This window comes from Pan troglodytes, chromosome 14, assembly GCF_028858775.2.
Source record: "Pan troglodytes isolate AG18354 chromosome 14, NHGRI_mPanTro3-v2.0_pri, whole genome shotgun sequence".
In the NCBI taxonomy this organism is placed as follows: Eukaryota; Metazoa; Chordata; class Mammalia; order Primates; family Hominidae; genus Pan; species Pan troglodytes.
The window spans coordinates 40,093,791-40,115,944 of record NC_072412.2 but is presented as its reverse complement, the minus strand read 5'-3'; the positions used below and the strand labels follow the sequence as shown (position 1 = coordinate 40,115,944).

General features: G+C 35.2%; 1 protein-coding gene across 8 annotated transcripts in view; it reads left to right on the top strand.

Moving 5' to 3' along the window:
* The window catches only part of ELF1 (E74 like ETS transcription factor 1), a 126,561-nt gene that overhangs the window by 38,453 nt on the left and 65,954 nt on the right, over window positions 1-22,154 (top strand). The window contains exons 1-5 of one of the 8 annotated variants that reach the window (XM_063792473.1): window positions 3,979-4,084; window positions 5,526-5,807; window positions 8,871-8,946; window positions 9,075-9,137; window positions 10,100-10,216. The exons of 2 other annotated variants lie outside the window; for them this stretch is intronic. The gene's annotated coding sequence lies outside the window, so the exon portion shown is untranslated. Of the gene's footprint in view, window positions 1-3,928; window positions 4,085-5,525; window positions 5,808-8,870; window positions 8,947-9,074; window positions 9,138-10,099; window positions 10,217-22,154 lie in introns of those variants that run through there. 5 more of the 8 variants (XM_063792471.1, XM_063792472.1, XM_016925226.4 and 2 more) reach the window with 5 other exon arrangements.

The window sequence follows — 22,154 nt, the reverse complement described above, 5'->3', positions numbered from 1 at the left end:
AATTAGAGTATTCTGTATTTTTGTACTAGAAGTTTTCAGATTTGAGTTCAAAGGGAAGAGGTAACAGTAAAAAGGAAAAATGAGCCCTAGCACAATAAATTCTTTTTATAAATTCTGTTTTGGTGGAGGAAATAAATAGTATCTGAAATTTAGTTGGCATTTAAATTCATTCAGTTGACTCAATCTCTCTCAGCTAATAGTTCAAATATACATGTTGACAATTCCATGAGCAGCCATGAAAGCTTTATATAAGGTATATACTGACTTGATCCATATCTAATTTTATAAATAAACATACCCACAGTATGTACATTTCATATACCTAAACTAGATTGATTTCTTCCCTCCTCCCTTCCTCCCGTCCTCCCTTCCTTTCTTTCTGTCTGTTCTGGGGTACATGTGCAGAACTTGGATATTTGTTACCAAATGTGGAGGTCTGACACAGAGTCTTGCTTGGTCACCCAGGCTGGAGTGCAGTGGTGCAATCTTGGCTCACTGCAACCTCCACCTCCCAGGTTCAAGCGATTCTCCTGCCTCAGCCTCCTGAGTAGCTGAGATTACAGGTGTCTGCCACCACACCTGGCTAATATCCGTATTTTTAGTAGAGACGGTTTCACCATGTTGGCCAGCCTGGTCTCGAACTCCTGAACTTCAGTGATCCGCCTGCCTTGGCCTCCCAAAGTGCTGGGATTACAAGCGTGAGCCAACGTGCCTGGCCTAGATTTCTTTTTTTAAAATCAGTTTTATTGAGGTATGGTTTATATGCAGTACAATTTGCCGTATTTAGCTTTATGGCTCTATGAATTTTGACAATGTACGTAAGTCATATACCGGTACCACAGTCAAGATACAGAATATTTCTGTCACCCTAAACAGTTCCTTGTCTTCCTTTGTAGTCAACCCTCTCCCCTCATTTCCAGCCCCTAGCACTGATAGGATTTCTGTGCCTTCTGTTTTGCCTTTTCCATTATGTCACATATAAATGGAATCATACAGAGTCATAGAGTCAGTCTTATTTTGTTCAGCCTAATGCTTTTAGGTTCATCCATGTTGTCACATATATCAGAAATTCAGACCTTTTTTGTTGCTGAGTAGCATTCCATTATATGGATATACTATACCATTCCATTACATGGATTTATCCATTCACACATTGATGGACATTATTTGGGTTTTCAATATTTGGTGAATGATAAAACTGCTATATATATTTGCATAGAAGTTTTAAAATAGACACATATCTTCATTTCTCTTGGGTAAATGCCTAGGAATGGGATTACTGGATCATGTGATAAGTGTATGTTTATAGAAACTGCTAAACTATCTTCCAAAGTGGCTAAACTATTGCATTCCCACCAGCAATATATGAGAGTTGTAGTCGCTCCATGTTCTCATCAACACTTGGTATTATTGGTGGTTTTTGTTTTGTTTTGTTGTGGTGTTGTCACATTAATTTGCATTTCCCTATTGAGTATTGATGTTGAGATATTTTCATGTACTTTTTTTGCCATCTGTATGACTTCTTTAGTGAAGTGTCTATTCAGATTTGACCATTTAAAAAACTGGATTGTTTTCCTATTTTTGAGTTGTGAAAGTGCTTTATGTAGTCTGGATAGCAGTATGTGGACTTATTTTAATCCTCATAATCTGTGTGGTAGATACTATTAGGCTAAATGATAGATAAATAAGTTATGATGCAGGATTGTTAAGTAATTGCCAAAGATTACATAGCTAATAGGTAGCAGAGCTGGGATTGAAACCCAAGTAGATTGACTAGAACCTGTGTCAAACTGTTTGCCTTTTTTTTTCTCTTTGATCCTCTCATATGCAGTGATTGACTTATTGGGGCTGTAAATAGAACAAGGATCCAGTTCCTGTAGGTGATAGAATAATGCTAATAGGGACACCCCTGGGCAGAGGGATAATATATTGTAATGGCAGCTCTGGAGTCATCGCCTTAGGAACAGCTAAGATATTTGTTTCTGTTGAAGAGGTGTAATTATTTTCCCTTTAATTCTCTTCACATTACTGGTGGCCAGAGTACTTCCTTTAAATTATGTTTGGAATATTTGCCATTATTAAGTAATGAGGTGCTTTATATAAATGGATTTTCTCAATAGCAGAAGCTTATCCTTTTAGATATCTGTTCTACATAAAACATCTCACACACTTGATGTTACACACTTTGGCTTTCGAAGGCCTGTCTTAAACTAATGCTGACTTGGAGACACTTAGTGTATGGTAATATACTTAGGGAATATTACAACTTACTGACCTTATATAATGGCTTCATATCTGAATACTTTTAAAGTTATGTTTATTTTCAGTTTTATAAGGTGGGTTTTTTTAATGTCATTATCAGCTCTTTCACTTTTTCTGACATCCTTTTATAATACTGTTGCCCTCTTTTACCTGTTACAATTTTTATTTCTAATTAGCCAAAAGAAGATAATCAAATTGTTAGGTTTACATTCATGTTATCTAAAATAAATTTCAGATATGGAAAATTACTTGGGGGGAACTTTCCAGGGAACAAGTGAATCTCCCGTGACTGCTCAGCGGACCTTGTTTCTTGGTGCATGGGCTCTGAATAGTCATTTTGTGTAAGTGAACTAAAGTAAGCTAAATATGACATTTGACAGGAGAAAACATGGTCTATATTTCTTTTTAATAAATTTTTAATTAACAGTTTGTAAAACCATGGAGATTATTTTTCAGTAAAAGGATAAACCAAGCAATCTTCAGTGTAAGGAATAAATAGCAGGCAGAAAGTTGGTTCACAATCATTGCTGTTTTGCAGCATTTTGTAAAGTTCCTAAGTCAGTGACAGCTTGTGCTCTCATCTATGCCTCTGGTAAGCCAGAATAAACTCCCAACTAATTAACTAAAGGGAGAAAACCTTGCTAAATCCTATTTACTTTTTGTAAGATACCAGGACGAAGGCTATCTATTGAGTTGCATTTATCATTTCAAGCGCTTTGGAAGTACTTAGTGCTTTCAAGCCATTTTGATTAATTTAAGCTCTTAGAATAAATTAATAAGTATTCACCCAGAGGCCAGGATAAGTAGGTGTAGTAATATTTCAGTGGCTTGGGCACTTTGTCAGATGTATTCTGACTTGGAAGGCAGAGCTTCACTGGCCACAGTTGTCCCCTTAGGTTGGCCTTGCCACAATTGCAGTGGAGCTGTAGCAGGGTGCCTGGCACAAGAGGCTTGAAATACATGTGGAAAATTTTGCTTGAAAGGTAAGTCAAACTGTGGCTATCATTTGGAAGTAGTAGAGTTATGAACTATGATCGTACCAATACTTTTTTAAAAGGGTTTTCTCAAGCTTGCAGTTTATTTAAAATCATTTTGCTTTGTTGGACTTTAAATTCCTAACATTGGGGTGTGGGTTTTTTAAAATTCTGTAAACCAGTTTAATTCACACTTATTTTTCCACTGAACTTTGAATTTTCTAGTGGATTTTATCTGTTTAGTGAACTTACAGATCTGCATCTGGCTTTGTAGTTGGCTAGCCTTTCCAGACTACATAGCAATATATCTCTTTCATATGAGGGTTAATGAGTAGCCAGATTACACTCACCAGTCCATTGTTACATTAAGAGCCACAGAGTTTGCTATCTCCCTTCCATCCCCTTTCATACTTTTTTCCTTTCACTGTTTTATTTGATATAGTAAAGCAACTTTTAAAAATTGAGATTTTTATATTTTAAAACAATATATAGTTTTTAATTTTGCTCCCTTGTAGGTTCTTACTCTATTTTATTGTTAGTTTTAAATTATGGCAATTAATATGAGCTTAGTAATGGTCTAATCAAGGTAGATCTTGCTCCTTGCCTCTTCTTCCCCACTTTCCTATACCGTTTTTACCTGCAGATTTGCATGTTTGACCTAGCAGAATAATTGGGTCCACAGCAACATGGGCGTGCCTCCCTTAGAAACACTTGGTTTCATGTATGACTCATAAGCTGAAGCACAGACACCACTTCCCCAATCTACAGGAGCCATTTTAACAGCTAAAACTTGTCGGATTGCTTTTTATTTTCAAGCTCAAAAGACGATAGAGAAAGAATACTTGAAGGTAACTTGTTACAATTTTGTATGTTTGCTTCTGGCTTTTTCTTGAGCTGATAAACAGAGGGTGGTTCTTACCTGTTGAAGAACATGGCTGAATGTGTTCTTTAACCCTCTGATAAAATGTGTGTGGTCAGTCACATGCCTGATTGAACTTAATTGCTAGGGGGAAACAAAGCACTGAAATTCTGGAAAGTTTTAGATCTTCTTGCTAAAGCATTTTGTATGTCTTTGTGATTTTTTTTCTATGTAATTTAAGAATAAAAGAGGTTTTTTGTTTGTTTATTTGTTTTTAAGTACCACAAAGCAAACTAAGGTCAAATTTTAATTTAAAAAATCTAATTGTATTTTTTGGGGTAGTTGAAGTTACAGTTAAGTAAACCGTATTATTCCTGTGTGATATAGATGTTAAAAATCCAGGGGCAGTGGCTTTGTTTTGGCATTTTAGCTAATGGTGAAGTTTTGGGACAACTCAGCCATAGGTGTTGCTCATTGACTGTTATTTATTTTTTTCTCCCTCTCTGTTTTTTAAAGTTAATGAAATTATATTAAATGTTTCATTTTGGAAACCCAATAGAAATTTAAATGAATTGTTATTTAGATAATAAGTAAAAATGAATATTAGATTATTTAGATAACAAGTAAAAGTGAATATTAAATAGAGGAAGAAAGACTAGAATGATTCATTTACTATTAGAAAAAAATGAAGTTTTATAATTCACACTGAAAACTTGTTCTGAGTAACAGCCTTAGAAGTAAAGCTGTCTTCTAAGGAAACGTAGTTATTTCAGTTTTGTGTAAAAAGAAAAAGTGATGAGTATTGGCCTTCCTTTTGTATTACTGTTCTTAAAATTTGCCTGCCTTGAATTAAAAACCTTCTGTAAATGAAAAGATTGCTCAATCTTTTCCTGAAGTACTTGTTGTTGTAGTTATGAGATTTTGGCTGGCAAGTATACATCCTACTGTGCCTTAAAGTTCTAGGTGCTCTGTAAAGATGAGTGCAGTAGTATTTTATTTCTGAAACATATTTATGAAGATAAAATTGGAATATGCAGTGATTCCAAAAAATAAAGTTTTTGGATATAAAACTTGCCAAATCATTTCTTGTTGACCAAAATGATATTTAGCTAGTTCTTTGAGAATTTGCTATGCACTTACTAAATGCTTGAAGGCCTGTCAGATTAAAGGGAAGAGACAAAGGCAATCAGTTATTATTTCTTACTCTTTTGTGAGGATTGTTGATATTAACAGATCTCAATTTTGCGGTCTTACAAGAAAGACACAGCGGACATTTTACCAATTCAGCTGAGCCATTTGCTATCATCTTTGTTTGCATATTGCTGGTTTAGTCAGCCTTTGAGTAAGCAAAAGCTGTATTTACTTCTAGTCTGGTCTGTGTGAAAAATCTAATGAAGACTTTTCTATTTTTTTTTTTTAACTTTTTTAAGGTGGTGATCCATAAGAGAAAAATCAAGAGGCACACAAATAAGCGGCATAATTAAGATCTTATTTATTAAAGAGAAGTAGAGGAATTTGGTTTCTTAAATTTAAGAAGCTGGTACAGTTAAAGTAAAATAGATATTGTTTATATATTTTCTTACGTGATAGAGACTGAAGTGGAGCTTCAAGGAGAAGGGAGAAAGGGGGGGAAAAAGAAGAGAACCAAGAAAAGACCAGAACAATTTACTAAGTATTTCCCTCTCCACGTTTTTCCTTCCATAAGATTGAATGTAAGTTTGAACTGACCCATCAGAATTAAATTTAGAATTAGTGATTTACAGAACTTTAGTGCTGAAAGTGACTGAAGATTGTCCAACTGCCTCACTTTTATAGGTGAAGAAACAGTGGCCCACAGAGGTCCTGTGATTTGCTTGAGGTCATGCAGTACCTAATGGCAGGGCTTCGCAGTCTGGAACTGCTCGTGCCAGTCACAAGTGATGCTTTGTTTCAAATGCTCTATATTTCCTTAAGAGTAAATAAAACCTTAATTAAGATGTTTGGTGATAATCTTGGTGATAAGTTGCAACCAAATGGATCAACCAATGATTTTGAAAATGTAGTTTTCTTTTTCATCAGAAAGATGATGCATTCATTTTATTTCTACAACAACTTTTTGTTTTTCACTCTTAGAATTTTTTTGTTCATGACTGCTTATTTTAAGATGGCTTTAGATGGAAGTATAAAGAGGTGGGAATTAAATTTGAGCTTCTAGATACAAAGACAGTTTTATTTCTGCTTTAGTTTTAGCTCATATATATATATATATATATATATATATATATATATATATATATATATTTTGAGACGGAGTTTCACTCTTGTTGCCCATGCTGGAGTGCAATGGTGCAATCTCGGCTCACTGCAACTTCCGCCTCCCGGGTTCAAGCAATTCTCCTGCCTCAGCCTCCCAAGTAGCTGGGATTACAGGCATGCGCCACCACGCCCAGCTAATTTTGTATTTTTAGTAGAGACAGGGTTTCTCCGTGTTGGTTAGGCTGGTCCTGAACTCCCGACCTTGGGTGATCCACTCACCTCGGCCTCCCAAAGTCCTGTGATTACAGGCACAAGCCACCGTGCCCATCCTTGCCTCATATTCTTTTAGGAGGGCAAATATTGTTTAATGTGATACCTTGTTATACTAAAGTATGTGTATGTGTAAAACTTTGCATGTGAATTTACAAAATCCAGAGGTGTCTAAGCTTTAACATTACACTTATCTTAAATTTGACCTTATTATAAGATAGTAATCTCATTTTATTTATCTTTGTCACATCTTCTCCTCCTCCTTTGAAATAAGAGAATTGTTTGGTATATACAAAATCTTTTGTCTGTTAACTTTTTGGTGTGTTTTATTGGGGTGGTTGGAAATTCTCTAGGTCTGAAATTCAGATTTTTAATAGTTTATGCATAACTGCTGAATCTCCTAAATTTCTGAGTGCCCTAACTCAATTCAGTGTGAAATCGCCCACAGTGTGGCCATCATTGTCCTAAACAACAAAAAGCACAAAAGGCTAGGAACATGGGCTTTATCTTCATAAACTTAAATTCCTGTTGGGAAAACAGGGCTTGTTAACAAGTGAAGTAAAGAACAGAACCAACCACTGACTAGGTAAATTCAGATTCAGATTGCCTAGAGATAAAAGATGACTGAAAGAATACTCAGGAGAGTTTATCTTGAAGGAATGATGAATGCTGAAGGTTGAATAGCATTTACCTATGTTAAGAAGAGTGTCTTCGTCAATAAGAATAAGAATATACGCTGTTTGAGAGGAGAAAGGTTTTATTCTGTTTTTCTGTCTTTTTCAACCTTTGACAAAGTACCAAGCACATATGAGTAGACAGGTATTATTTGTTGTATTAATTAAACCTTTGGCTACTCTTTTTTGCCATCTTACGTGACAAATTCAGTTGGCCATCTTGCTGAAGTTAAAGATGGCACATCTTTAAAAAGCATGTGGCCCTCAGCTTAATCTCTGACTGGTGTCTGCATGTTGTAGGTAATACTATGATAGTATTACCTTTAAAGCTGTAATTGTCAACCTTTGGTGTAACAAAGAATCACCCAGTTTTAACTCAGAAATTCTGATTCATTAGGCGTAGGATTTGCTTAAACAATCAGCATTTTTTACTGTGTACCCTAAATGATTATGACATAGGTGCTTATATGCCACATTTTCAGAAAGAGAGTTTACAGGTTTAAGGCTATGAAGAGGAATTAGCTATTTTGCATTTAAATATTTGAAGTTTTAGGCAACAATGCTATTTTGAAGCCCATAGCCTCTAGTAAGGAAGGAAAGCAACTAGAGTGCTTTATTATCAGTATTAGAACCCATTTAGGCTCCTTTCCCATCCCAGTTATCCCTTTCTCTAGTCTGTTTTTTTTGCTGTGCTATATGTTATTCAACTATGTGGCTATCCGCCTTTCCTTTTCTCTGATCCACCCCCGAAACCTACTGCCATATTGGCCATAATAAATAATCTTTGTTTTTTAATGTAATTAACCTATTTTTTATTTCTCAGTGAACTCTTCCAGTGTTAGTTGTTTTGGTTCCAATTGTTGCTTCTTGGTTTCCCTCTCCATACTCTTACTCCTGGGGCTTTAGGAAAAACACCCCCTTACTGATTTAGGGTGGCATTTACAGCCTTTTGAAAGCTCTTCTCTCTTGAGAAATACACTATTATTATTTGTAATATTTTTGTTTTCTTTCTTTTTTTGGGGGGAGGGCAGGGGTGACTTAAAGACTAGTGCAATAGTATGTACTTGTTTGAGTCTGGGAGGAAGTAACTTTTTTTTTAACCCTGTAATGCTTGGATATGATTTTTGAAGCTTCTTCAGATATTTAACTGCATCTTTGATTGCATATTTGTAGGTTTTGCCTAACATTACATCTCATCTAATGGGACATTGTTAGGTATTCACTGACTTGGATAAATGAGAAGAAAATTCCCCTCATTTGAATTGTTTGAAGATAATCATTGCTTCCATATATTAGCCAGAATATTTTGCTCCTTTACTTAGGAGCTGCTTCATATAAATGGTTGAAATTAAGTTAGTACCATTATTGAGTCAACTCCAATGATTAGGACAGTTTCCAACTATCTGAACAATCTTCCTTCCATTAGTATGGAGAACCTACAAAAGAGTTTTTTGTGTCTTGTCAAATGAGCTGTACACTATAATAAAAGTGGCTGTTGAGCAGTACTACAAATGTCTTTTCTGGTCATGGTTCTAAGAACCTTAAGTTATTATATGAGAAAAATAACTCATTGTGTGCTATTTGCTTCGTTGACAGAGAGGGAGAAATTACGCAGCTGAGCTTTGGATATACAAATTTGTATGCAGAAATGTTTTGATTCCTTCTCTTCCAGGTATTAACATCATCCTCATTGTCAGAGCCCTCTTGCCTTCTATAGTTTGTATGAAGATTGGTTTAACAATTTTTATATTAAAAGCTATCAAAGTGATATATGCACACCATTCAAAATTTAATTCATAGGTCTATAATGAAAAGGAGCCTTCCTCCTCTGCCCCTTCTCACTCTCAGCCCTGCTGTCCAAAGGTAACCACTTAGAGAAGTTGTTTTTATTTTTTAAGTTTGTGTTTTCATGTGATTTGTCCTCGTCCTGTGTTCTACTCTATATATTAGAAGCTCTTCAAAGTAGCAGGCACCAGTATGACTTTACACGCTGCAGTATCTACATGATAGATGCCCAGTCATATAGTGATCATTATGTCTGGGCTGTTACATGGTACAATTTTAAAAATCTAAATATAATTAAAGAAAATTAGTTTCTGAGTTTAGAAAACAATCCCATAAATAGTAAAACTATAAAATTTTATAATAAAACTATTAAAATGAAGTGTAACAATTTATGTACATCTTATTTTTTATATCAAAATACTAAATGGAAGTTTAGTATTGTAATGGGGCAATTCATTATTTTTTCTTTAAAAATGAAATGTGCATGTAGGAGAATATATATAAAACAGAGTTTAAATAAAATTATAAAGTGTTACAACATGGGTAAATATTTTGTATTTTATTTAAACAGTTTTGCCTCATATTTATAAGTATCTTGAGAAACAACCCATGTTAAGAAATATAGAGTATGTCTATTACCCTAGAAGGCCCCCACTCCTATTCATGTTTGTTTCCTTTAAAAAATAACTACTATGCTGACTTTTGGGATAATCTTTTCTTTATAGTTTTACCTCTTTGAACTTTATACACATGAATCACACCATATATTCTGTAGTGACTTTGCTTCTTTCATTCAGCTTTGTGACTTACATTACTTTTCATTGCAATATAGTATTCCATTGTTTGTCTGTACCAGAATGTATTTATTCTCTCTTGTTGATGGCATTAGATTATTTTCAGCTTGGGAACACTTGTACATGGTTCCCCGGGACATAAATGTAGAAGTTCTGTAGAGCAGTATCTTCACATTGAGGGATGTGAAGGCTTTGCAGAGTATAGATAGTTTAATGTAATTTAGAGTTCTTCATTATCTTTCCTAGGATCAGATATCTGCCAATGATGACTTCTAACCCATTCAGGATCTTTCTATGGTATATTGCCCTGGGGTGTAAAATCCTCCAGGACCCTAAACAGATGGACAGTTGATGCATTTCAGGGTAAGCTGTAGACAACAATATATTTGACCCCTAAAACAATTCAGTATGCTTGTCATTTGTTAACTAGAGTTATTTCAAACATAATTTTGAATAAAAAATAAATTTTAATAAATACATGTTCCCAATTATGCATATAAAAGCAATCCTACTATCTTGATGTATATGTAGTAAAGTTATAAAAATATATAACAGAGAAGACACCAATTTTAGAATAGTTGACAAGTGGGCACTGTAGCTTATGCCTATAATTTGAGCACTTTGGAAAGCCTAAGTGGGAGGATCACTTGAGGCCAGAAATTCGAGACCAGCCTGGGCAACATAGCAAGACCCTGTCTCTACAAGTAGAAAAAAAAATTTTTTTTTTAAATTGGCCAGGCGTGGTGTCACACTCCTGTAGCTCCAGCTACTCGAGAAGCTGAGGCAGGAGGATTGCTTGAGCCCAGGAGTTAATGCTACAGTGAAATATGATTGCACCACTGCACTTCAGCCTGAGTGACAAAACAAGAATCTGTCTCTTAAAAAAAAAAAAAGAAAGAAAAAAAAATCAAACTTAGAATAGTCAAAGAAGGAATAAAATGAGACTGGAGAGGGATATTAGAGGAAGCTTTAACCGTAGATGACCTTTTTTTCTTAAAAACAAAACAGAAAAACAAAAACAGAAACAAACTGGTAAAATATAAAGCTAGGTGGTAGATAGATGAATCCTCTTTGGTTTAACTGTTTCATAATACTCTTTTTTTTTTTTTTTTTTTTTTTTTGAGACAGAGTCTTGCTCTTTCGCTCAGGCTGGAGTGCAGTGGCACAATCTCGGCTCTCTGCAACCTCTGGCTCCTGGGTTCAAGTGATTCTCCTGCCTCAGCCTCCGAAGTAGCTGAGATTACAGGTGCCCACCATGGCGCCTAGCTAATTTATCTTTGTATTTTTTTAGTAGAGATGAGGTTTTGCCATGTTGGCCAGGCTGGTCTTGAATTCCTGACCTCAAGTGATCCGCCTACCTTAGCCTCCCAAAGTGCTGGCATTACAGGTGGGAGCTACTGCACCTGGCCTCATAATACATTTTTATCTGTAAGCTATAGTTTATTTTTGCCCCACATTTATAAGTAACTTGAGGAATAATGTTTAATTTGACCGGTAGTAAAAGCTGACTTGAAAAAATGTGGCAATAAACTTTGCATCAGAGGCAGGGGTACTGAGATGCACCTGTACTCCCAGCCACTTGGGAACTTGAGGTTGAAGGAATGCATGATCCTAGGAGTTTGAGACCTGGGCAACATAGTGAGACCCTCCTATTTCAAAAAAATGAAAACTCTGCATCAGTTAAAAATGGGATCAGGCATGGTGGCTCAAGCCTGTAATCCCAGCACTTTGGGAGGCCAAGGCAGGTGGATCACTTGGGCCCAGGAGTTTGAGACCAGCCTGCAAAATACGATGAAACCCCTTCTCTACTAAAAATACAAAAATAAGCCAGGCATGGTGGTGAGTGACTGTAGTCCCAGCCACTTGGGGAGCTGAGGTGGGAGGATCACTTGAGCCCAGGAGGTCAAGGCTTCACTGAGGCATGTTCATGCCACTATACTCCAACCTGGGCAACAAAGTAAGACCTTGTCTCAAAAAAAAAGTTAACTGCCTATTTCAGCAAGAGGGATTGGGTAGATTCAGATGTAAGTGTTATAAGACTGTGTGTCTGTCCCAAATAACTAAGAAGATCTAGGCATACTTCTAGATGGATAAATAGTAATTTCCAGTTGAGATCCATTAACAAATTGGAGCTTTAGTTACCTAGAAGTAATTTAGTTAGGTTTCATCTTCAGAATTATCCCACATTCAAATACTTCTCAAAAACACATTTCAAAACAAAAACATTCATAAAATAATTAGTATAGTATTAACATCCATGAACTTTTAAGTAGCTAATAGATTGTTGCATCTAACCAGATTTACTGGTATATTCAGTGTTTCATCTTGCTTCCTGATCAGTGTTTCATGTAGCTTCCTTAGAATTCTTACTGTAATGGTAGCAATGTCTGAATCTTTAGTGATTTTTGTTGTTGTCATTATAAACTTGATATACATTCTTCAGGTAAAGCTTTCAAAATTTAACAATGTAAATGTGGAAACTGCTATAGAAAGTGAAAACATAGATCTTAACCCAGGTTTTTACTTTCATCATCCCTTGGCTCTCTTTCCTGAAATACTTCCCATAGTGTATGTATAAGCAGTGGCATGGACAAAGAACAAATGGAAATAGAAGTCATAAGATTTCATTGTCTGAGGGTTCCTATAAAGTCATGTAGTTAGAGGTCTCTTAAATTTTTATTATATACCTTTTGATCTATATTATTATTGATTCATTCAACAATTATTGCCTGTTACATATTATTCTTGATGTTGGGATATAGCAATGAACAAAACATAAAGACTATTCATAAATTATATGCATATATTTTACTAATTAACCTCCATTTAAAAGGTATTATAATGTATATAAAGATTAGAGAAACATAGATAAACTAGATTAGTTTTCGATGTGCTACATGTGATCTAAGGCAAGGAAAGTGTGCACACACACACACACACATACACCTCATACCTATATGTATTTTTTTGGGGGGGTGGGGGGGAGATAGGGGTGTAGCCCTCTTGCCTAGGCTAGAGTACAGTGGTACAATCATAGTTTGCTGCAGCCTCAAACACCTGGGCTCAAGCAATCCTCCACCTCAGCCTCCCATGTAGAATTACAAGTGCATACCCCTATGACATGCAAATTTCTTTCTGTGTTTGTTTTTTTTTTTCCTTTCTTTCTTTCTTTTTTATTTTATTTTTTTATTGGTAGATACGCGGTCTGGCTATGTTGTCCAGGCTGGTCTTAAACTCCTGGGCTCAATCGATCCTCTTATCTTGGCCTCCCAAAATATTGGGATTACAGGCATGAGCCACCATGCTTGGCCCAAAGCATGTATATTTAACAGCATTATTTTTAATCAAGGAAAAAAAAAATCCCAGGGAGTTTTTTTTTTTTTTTTCAATATGCTATTCTGAGAAAAGACTCCTTTAAAGGGCATATAATAAGTAATAATATCCTGTAAGTAAAAAACATATATTGATAAATATGACCTAGGAAAACAAAAGCTCTTTGTGATCCTCAATACATTTTAAGAATATAAAGGGATCTTGACACCAAAAAGTTTGAGAACTGCTGCACTATTGCAACTAGTAATTTAAATATCATTCTTAGAGTTTTACATTATTAAATTGAAGTTTAAAAAAAAACACAAGCTTTCTAAACCAGAACTAGAGTAAAAACATTAATTCGAAGTTTTTTTTCCCAATGAGAAAAATCATAGACTGTCACCTTTACCATTTATTTACTTGTGTCTCCCAGCCCTTTCCACAAAGAATAACCAATTCTTTAAAATTGGGAAGTATATTAAAGTATTACATTTAAAATTAAAATATATTAAACTTTCTAGCAAAGGAATGCAAATTAAAGTCAAATAGCCCCCCTGTGTTTTTATCCGTCATATTGACAATAGTTCAAGCATTGTGGGTTGTTGCAAATGATGTTAAATGTCCATGCAGGTATTCTGTTGCTAACAGTATAAACTGAAAAAATCTTCTGCAGGGCAGTTGGCATTATGATATCAAATGCTTTGAAAGTCTATGTGCCTTTCAGTTCTTGGTGTAGGTATCCTAAAGAAAATTTAAGGATGGGACCAAAGATTTAGTTGTAAGGATATTTGAATCATTGGTTGTGATTGTGTAGCAGTTCTCAAACCTTATACTTTTTTTTTTCAAGCTTTATGATCTTTGCATCGTCTTTATACTATTAAAATTGAGGCTCCCAAAGAGCTTTGGTTCATGTAGGTTACATTTACCAATATTAACCAATGTTAGAAATTAAAACAAACTTGAAAAATATTAATATATTTATTTAAAAATAATACACCCATTACATTTTAACATAATTATTTTTATAAAGGACAAGTTTGAGCCAGGTATGGTGACCCAAGCCTGTAGTCCAGCTACTTGAGAACCTGAGGCAGGAGGATTGCTTGAGCCCAGGAGTTCAAGTCCAACCCGGGCAACATAGCAGGACCCTGTTTTTTTAAAAAAACACAGTGCAAAAAAAGACAAATATGTTTTCCGAAACAAAAGCTGTACTGAGAAGGGTGTAAATCTTTTAGCTTTGACTTCACAGAAGACAGCTATATTCTCTTATTTGCTTTTCCACGAAATCTGTTGGAATATGTTGCTTTTGTTGAAGAATATGAAGAAAATTCAGCCTCACACAGATGTCTAGTCACAAAAAGTAGATGTATTTTAATGGCCACTTCAGATAATTGTGGATATTCTTTGATACTACACCAAAGCTCATCAACAAATGCTAGTTTTTTAAAGGTTAGAACAATGAGATTCTGAAAACCTATGAATGAACTTTTTGTCCCCTGTAACATTAAAATCCATAGGTCTGTCTTGTACTTTGAATGGATTGATTTTTTTTTTTTTTTTTAACCTAGGCAAGATTTTGTAACATCATCCGTGAGTCATTTGGGTATTGCAAATGTTGACATAGTATCAAAATCACACCAGTCTCATCAGAAAAGCCTTTTAAGTGTATTGAGAAGCCAACAGAGTCAAAGCGGTAGATACATACAAGTTTTCCAAAATTCTGATTTTCAGTTGAAAGCTTGCATTTTATAATTGGTGACAATTGCTGTTAGTTGTTTTCCTTGAAGTGATGGGCATGCTTTATTAACTTTTGGAAAAATTTCTGCCAGATATCCAATTCTGAATAATAATTAGTTCTTTTAAGTAAAAATTACATTTCATGAAAGCAGCAGCTAGTTTGGCTCACAGGTCGAAGAATAATAGCATAAATGCTTTTTCTCAAGACAACAATGCTATTTCTGTTTATGCCAGAAGTAGTACTTTATTTGTACCTCCAATTTTATCACTCAGAATATTAAAAACATATGTATTTAATGGTTGAGATTCAAGAAAATAGTTTTTACTCTTCTTCAAAGACATTCTTGAGTGAAGTCACCTTTTTAAAATGTGAGTGCCCAGTGGTAAGGAGTAGACTCATGGCTTGAGGGTGCAGCCTTGGTCAGGGCAGAGGCACTCGCAGTTTCATCCCGCTTTGCTTTTGCATCATCAGGGCAAGTGTCAACGCAGTGGAAAAGCCAAATAATACCTTGCCATTATTATGAAAAGAGTTGTGATCTCAGGAGCCCCCTGAAAGGGTCTCTGGATCCTTTGTGGGTCTGAGGATTACATTTTGTGAATCACTGTGAATAATGCAGCATTAGAAATAATACAAATGTCTAAAAATTAGGGGTTGATTAAATAAATGTTATATGGAAGAAATATACTTTTATTAAAGTTTATGTTAAATACAAGCTTATAACACAGTATTTTTCTGTTTTTGGCACCTCTCTAATGAGGAAATCAACATTCGTCAAAGAAAGTGAAGGCGTTGGTTCTGAGTCTCAGTGCTTCCATTTAGTTGATGCCTTTGTGATTAAGAAAAGGGAAGTTGAATAGCAGGAGGCGGCAGTTACTGGCTTCTCCAGTAGGCTAAGGGATGTTTGTATAGCAACCTTATTTTTACAGCAAAAGGAATTGGCAGTGGTATCAATCATTTTTAGATACTTAATAATAATATGTGGAATGTGCCTTCAAATGAAGTTCCTCCAGTAGACTCAATTTATCTTTAGGCATTTTCTGATTTACATTTTCCCGTTGTGTTCTTCTTAATTGAAAGAGCTTTCAGTTGCTGCATATTATTTAACTTCAGACTGAATTAAAGAAATGAGTTATAAGCAGGTTAGAAGGATACTGTTGAGTTGAGCCCCTTGGGCTTCCTGCTAAGACCTCCACACAGGGCGTTTCTGAGGTGTATTATCTGTACTCTGCAGCAGGGAGGAACACTTTTTGTGAGCGGCATCATTGAAGATAGGATGCTTTGTGCATCCGAGATATTTCTCTGTTATAGTGGAAGCCTAATAATAATCATGACTTGTCTTGAGTAAGGTTTAATATTTTCCTAAGCACCAAGTTCTAAGGAGGGTTTGATGTTTAAAGTTCCTTTCCAAATAGCCATTGTGTTTATTCAAAATTTTATGTTTTAGATAAACTTGGGTAAAGTATGCTGGAAGAATATATACAGCATGCTATGTACATAAAGTTTTAAAATATACTATACAAAATGTACGTATGTACTAAATTATAAGGAAAAATACCATTAAGATTTTAGATTTAAGTTTGAATAATTAATTCAAATTAATGTTACATGTGTTTTAGTTTGAAGGGCAACTTAAAAAGTTTGTATTTAGACATAAGGTATATTGTGTAAATTATTTTATTCAAAATGTTTTCATGGTATGAACATTGCAAACTAGACATCGTGCCTGATCCTTTGATCTGTAGATCAGAGAAAAACTTGCATATTGTTATAGGATAATTTACAACCTGTTAGTCTTAAGAATAAACTGAAAGGAAGATGTAATGCTTATCTGCCCTTGGTAGAACAGAACAGTTATACATCGTTAACTGTGTTTGATTGTTGGGTAGGTGATGGACACTAGGTTCTCTGCAGCTGCTCTGAGACTCCCCAACTCACTCCCCATCCTGCCCCCCAGTTAGGGTTGTTTCACTAAGCATCAGAGCCAGAGGATAGGGGAGGGGAGCTAATGTGTAAGGAAATGGGTGATGTTCTTCTTCCTTCATTCTTCCTTCATGGTTTGGGGAACACTTACTCCTTATTCCCTAGATATTGGGGACAATTTAGCCAATACATTTACAAGTGAGAGCAGAGATATACTAAAGATATGCTAGGAAGGCACTAATAATTCTTAGACTCCTATAAAGAATGAGCAAGATCCTTCTGGTTGAAAAATACTGGGTAAAAATTAAATCGTTTTTCAAAGCCATTCATTTAAGAAATGTTATTTCAGGAGCCTACTACCATGCTTACAGCTGATTATTAGGTATATGTTAAGTTCTTTTTAGGAAAGAGAGGTCACAGGAAGCTGAAGATGGACTTCTGTGTAGTAAAATATGAAGAGTGGTTTTGGACATTGACCTAGAATGGAATAGCACTAAACTCTGGTGGAATTGTAATTGTGGCAACTTATGCTTATTATACCCTAGGTAAATATTGACCAATATGAATGGATAAGATAGCTGCATTTTGCCCAAGTTTATGATACAGAATATGAATCATATGAGTAATGAATTGAATTCATTCTTAAGGATTGATTATTAGTTTGGGAGGCAGCTTGGCATGGTGAAAGGTGAGCACCCCTTAGTTATAATTAACTGGAAGGTTAGTTAACATGACTTGAAGCAGGCAGGATTCACCTATGGAGAACAGAGTTCTATTTGGTTGTATATAGTTGAATATATATGAGTAAATAACATGAGCCAAGTTTGGGATATACAGGAAGTGAGAAGGGAGTAGAGATAGTTTGGTTGGGGGATATAAATTGTAGTACAGGAGAGTGCTGATAAGAAGCCATGGTAAAAATGACCAAAGATCAAAGATGCAAGTTATCAGTCCTGCTTTGTTGATAGTCAGTTGCTTAAAGGTTGTTTTTTTTTTGTGGTAGGTTTTTTTTTTTTTTGAATAGGTATAGCAGAGGTTGGGGGGAGGGTCATATATCAAGGTGGTCAAGTGTTACTTATGTAAACAGTTGGGTAAAATAGTTTGAGGGCCTGTTCTGTTGTTTAGACACTTGGTTTTTTACTCAGTCATTGTGGTTTTCAAATCTTAATTTGTGTGGTGTTTGCTCCTAAGAATACTTCTTCAAAAGACTATAAATGAGTCTTTGCGTGCATATTGAATCTTAGATCCCAAGACCAAAATACTTTTTTATTGGCTCTGTTTGCATAAACACTCTTCACCATTTATATGTTTGTGCTACTGTACTTTCATATATTTTCACACAAACTATTGGACTATTTATAAAACAAGACATAAAGATGTAACAGAGAAGGCAGGAAATACTTGACATTTGTGTGCCATATCTTACTCTGTGCTTCCTGTCAGTTAAACCACGATGAGAGGAACAGAGACACAGATGTACAATTGCTGCTTTAATTTGCCACTGGGGAGACCAGTTAAGCATAAAGCTAGTTTTATTAAACTTTTGTCACTTGTTTATTCGAGGGACGTTGTAGGCTTGTTTGGTATTATATGGATTGTATGCATCATGTGGTGGCAATTAGATGTTTGCTACAGCACCTAATAGGAACATATATCTTTTACATATTTAAAAGGTATTTACTTTTGTGACATTTTTTAGGCCATAAAAAATTGGCATTTGAATTCATATATTTGATATAAATTCACTATGAAATATTAGGCTAATATTTTGATCTTGAAATTTTAGTATCTAATTATTAACTTTTATGTATTAGTATATCAGGATTCTGTAAAACTTTCAAAGCATTTTGTAGTTTACCAAGTAAATTCTTACTTGGTACAACTTCAAGATGAAAGATGAAATGGAAAGTTACAGAGGTTGACTTATCTAAGAAAATACAGTTAGTAAATGATGTTCAACTACAACCTGAATGCAGGTGTTCTGATGGTAGATCCTGTATCCCTAATGTTAGGGAAAAGGTTTGTTTTCATTAAATTCCTATTCTACCTATTTCTCAGTGATTTTAACTTTTAGGGTCACCTTTGCTTATTCTTCCCAGAATATCCCCCACCCCCTTTCCTTTCATGTTCTCTCTCCTTGGAAAAAAATAGATGTGGGCTATTTCTTTAGAAATAAGTAACATGTTACTTCCTTATGAAGTTTTTTCAGGTTCTCACAGGTATTTACCCCTCTCCATTCTGTCATCTTTTGGTTGACTTGTTTATTTACATTGTTTTGTAATTATCTGTTTACATTTTTTCTTTTTAGATGTTGAACCACTTTGGGACAAGGATCATATCTTATTTATCTTTATTTTTGTATACCCAGTAAATGGCATATAGTAGATTTCATAAATACTTGTTGGGGGAATAAATACATGCCTGATATTTATTTTCTTTTTTCTAGAATCATAAACTGGTTAAAGAACTATAATGTGAATCTTTTCTACAAGTTGCCTTTATGGTTTATTTCTAAGAAATAATTTTATTGTAAAAGGTATTTTGTACTTCAGCTCCACCCACCCCCAGTTTGTTTTTGCTGTTTATGGAAATGAGATATCTTAGTGAAATTATTAGTGTTTTCATCCTAGTTAAAAGTGGAGATAACATATTGGTCCATTAAAAAATGTAGCTGAAGAGCTTAATTATTTTAGCTTGCTAAGCATCAAAAATCTCTTACTTTTGGCTTCAATCTGGAAAAAATGTCTAGCCATTCATTGTGGTCCTGATATCTCCACTGAATAAATGGAAATAATAATTCTCTTTATTACTTTTTGCTTCTCCCTGTATTATTTTCTGTTGTCACCAAGTTTTTTGTGCCTCAGTGTTTGGAGGGTTATAAATTGCAGTCATCTTGTCAACAGAGCAATAATTTTCACAAATAGGACTTTAGCTTAGATCTGGCCATTCTAGGAATGTCTTATAAAGTTTATATATTAACAGTTTTTCCAGCCAAAAATTGATAGAAGTTACTATGTCTTTTTAAACAATAAATCTAAATGATCAAAGTCAAATTTAAGGATTTAATTTTTAAGATTGAAGGAAAAATTATGAAGCTATATGAATTTAATTTTTAAGGAGTTTTAGAAGAACCAAATAGTTATTTTGTTTATTAAAACTTAGGTAGACATGTGGAAAATAGTTTATAGGGTTTTTGAGTGTCCTTTTACATGTCAGACCTCCCTTTTTTGTGCTCTTTGTTGGGGGGTGTTGATGTATTTCTGAGTTTGGATCAGAAAAATACATATATGTACGTCACTTTGACAATAGTCAGTGAAGCTTAGCTTACCACCAGTTGGTTCTGGGAAGCAAGTACATGCATCATGTGAAATTCTGTAGAATGCTAAAACAAACATGAAAACACTAATCTTTTACTGTTTAATGAAGAATTTTAGTAAGTAAATATTAAGAAAATAAAAGGTCCTTTGATCTTGACCTAGTTTGACTTTTTAATATACACTTTACTTAATATTCTTTTAAACTGTGTTTATTAATATATAGAAAAATTTATTATATGTCTTTTGTTTTCAAGTAGCTTATAATCTTAAGAGATGGGACATAGTAAATAATTACTGAATTACATGGGAGAATGAACTTTGCCCACTTCTGCTATAGCATACATATTACTATGATTTGCATTTGCCTTAGTTGATAGATTGTAATCGCCTGTAGGGAAAGTCTTCTTAGCTACTTGTTGCTTTCCTACCCTTCTCCCTTACCCACAAGTGTCTAGCAGATAGGTCCCTAAAGAGTGCTTGTCCAAAAGAATATAGACGACACTGATTTATTTATTTATTTATTTTTTTGAGATGGGACTTGCCTTTTTTTTTTTTTTTTTAAGGTAAGGTCTTGCTCTGTGGAGTGCAGTGGCTCTAACCTCAGCCTCCGAAGTAGCTGGGACCACCAGCTCATGCCACCATGCCCATCTAATTTTTAATTTGTGTTGAGATGGGTTCTCGCCATGTTGCTCAGGCTGGTCTCGAATTCTTGGCCTCAAATGATCCACCCACTTTGGCCTCCCAAAGTGCTGGGATTACAGGCATGAGCCACTGCACCTTGCCCTGATATGATTTCTGCAGGCCATCTACTATTAATATAGAGGAAAAGACAATATAGGAAGAATTATTTCTTCTTCTCCAGGTATTTCTATTTATAAAGGGGATGTTTTTAAAAATCCAAGTACACAGTGTCACATTTCAGTTGGCTCAAAGTCAAAATTAAATCAAAATGAAGGCGTTGAGGTTACCCCTAAGTAAATCAGCTTTACCTGGAACAGCCTCCTTTTGGATTTATCTGTACCTATTTCCCCCCCAGATTTTCCCTTCCCCTCACCTTATATACTCACAGATCGTCTCTGAAAGGTAAAAAAACTTCTCCCCACAACTCTTATTCCCCCATTTAGTGTAGGAGACATCACATTTTCTGTGTCCAGTTGTCAGGGGTTGGATTGTAACTAGGAGTTAGATATTGAACGAGAGAGACAGAAGTTTCTTTCATGGGTTTTAAGATAACAGCCTATGTTGCCTGACAATCCCCATTTTTTTTTTTTCTTTGAAACAAGGTCTTGCTGTTTTGCCCTGCCTGGAGTAAGTGGCTGTCTATAGTTGTGATCACAGTGCACGGCAACCTTGAACTGTTGGGCTGGAGTGATCTTCCTGCTTCAGCCCCCTGCTATGGGAGCGTGCCACTGCATCTGGCTTTACATTTTTAAAGCAGAATATTTTGAGGGGAAACAGAATGTTGTGATTAAGATCACTAGATTCTAAGCTCTATAAGGGCACAAATTTTGGTCGGTTTGTTCACTGCTGTATTCCCAGCACTTAGAACAGGGTCTCTCACATTGTATGTCTGTTCTTATGCCAACCACGCTATTTTGGTTATTATAGCTTTATATTCTATTTTGAAGACTTGTAGTGTGGTGCTTCCAGCTTTGTTATTTGCTATTTGAGATCTTTTGTGGTTCCACAAAAGATGGATGTGGTTCTCTTTTTAAAAAAAAGATAGATGGAGTCTTGCTATGTTGCCTGGGTTGGTCTCAAACTCCTGGGCTCAAGTGATCCTCCCATCTTGGCATCTCAAGGTGTTGGGATTACAAGCATGAGCCACCATGCCCAGCCTTCATATAAATAATAATTTAAAAAAAATGTTGGCCAGGCACAGTGGCTCACGCCTGTAATCCCAGCACTTTGGGAGGCCGAGGCGGGTGGATCATGAGATCATGAGTTCAAGACCAGCCTGGCCAACATGGTGAAACCCCATCTCTACTAAAAATACAAAAATTAGCCAGGCGTG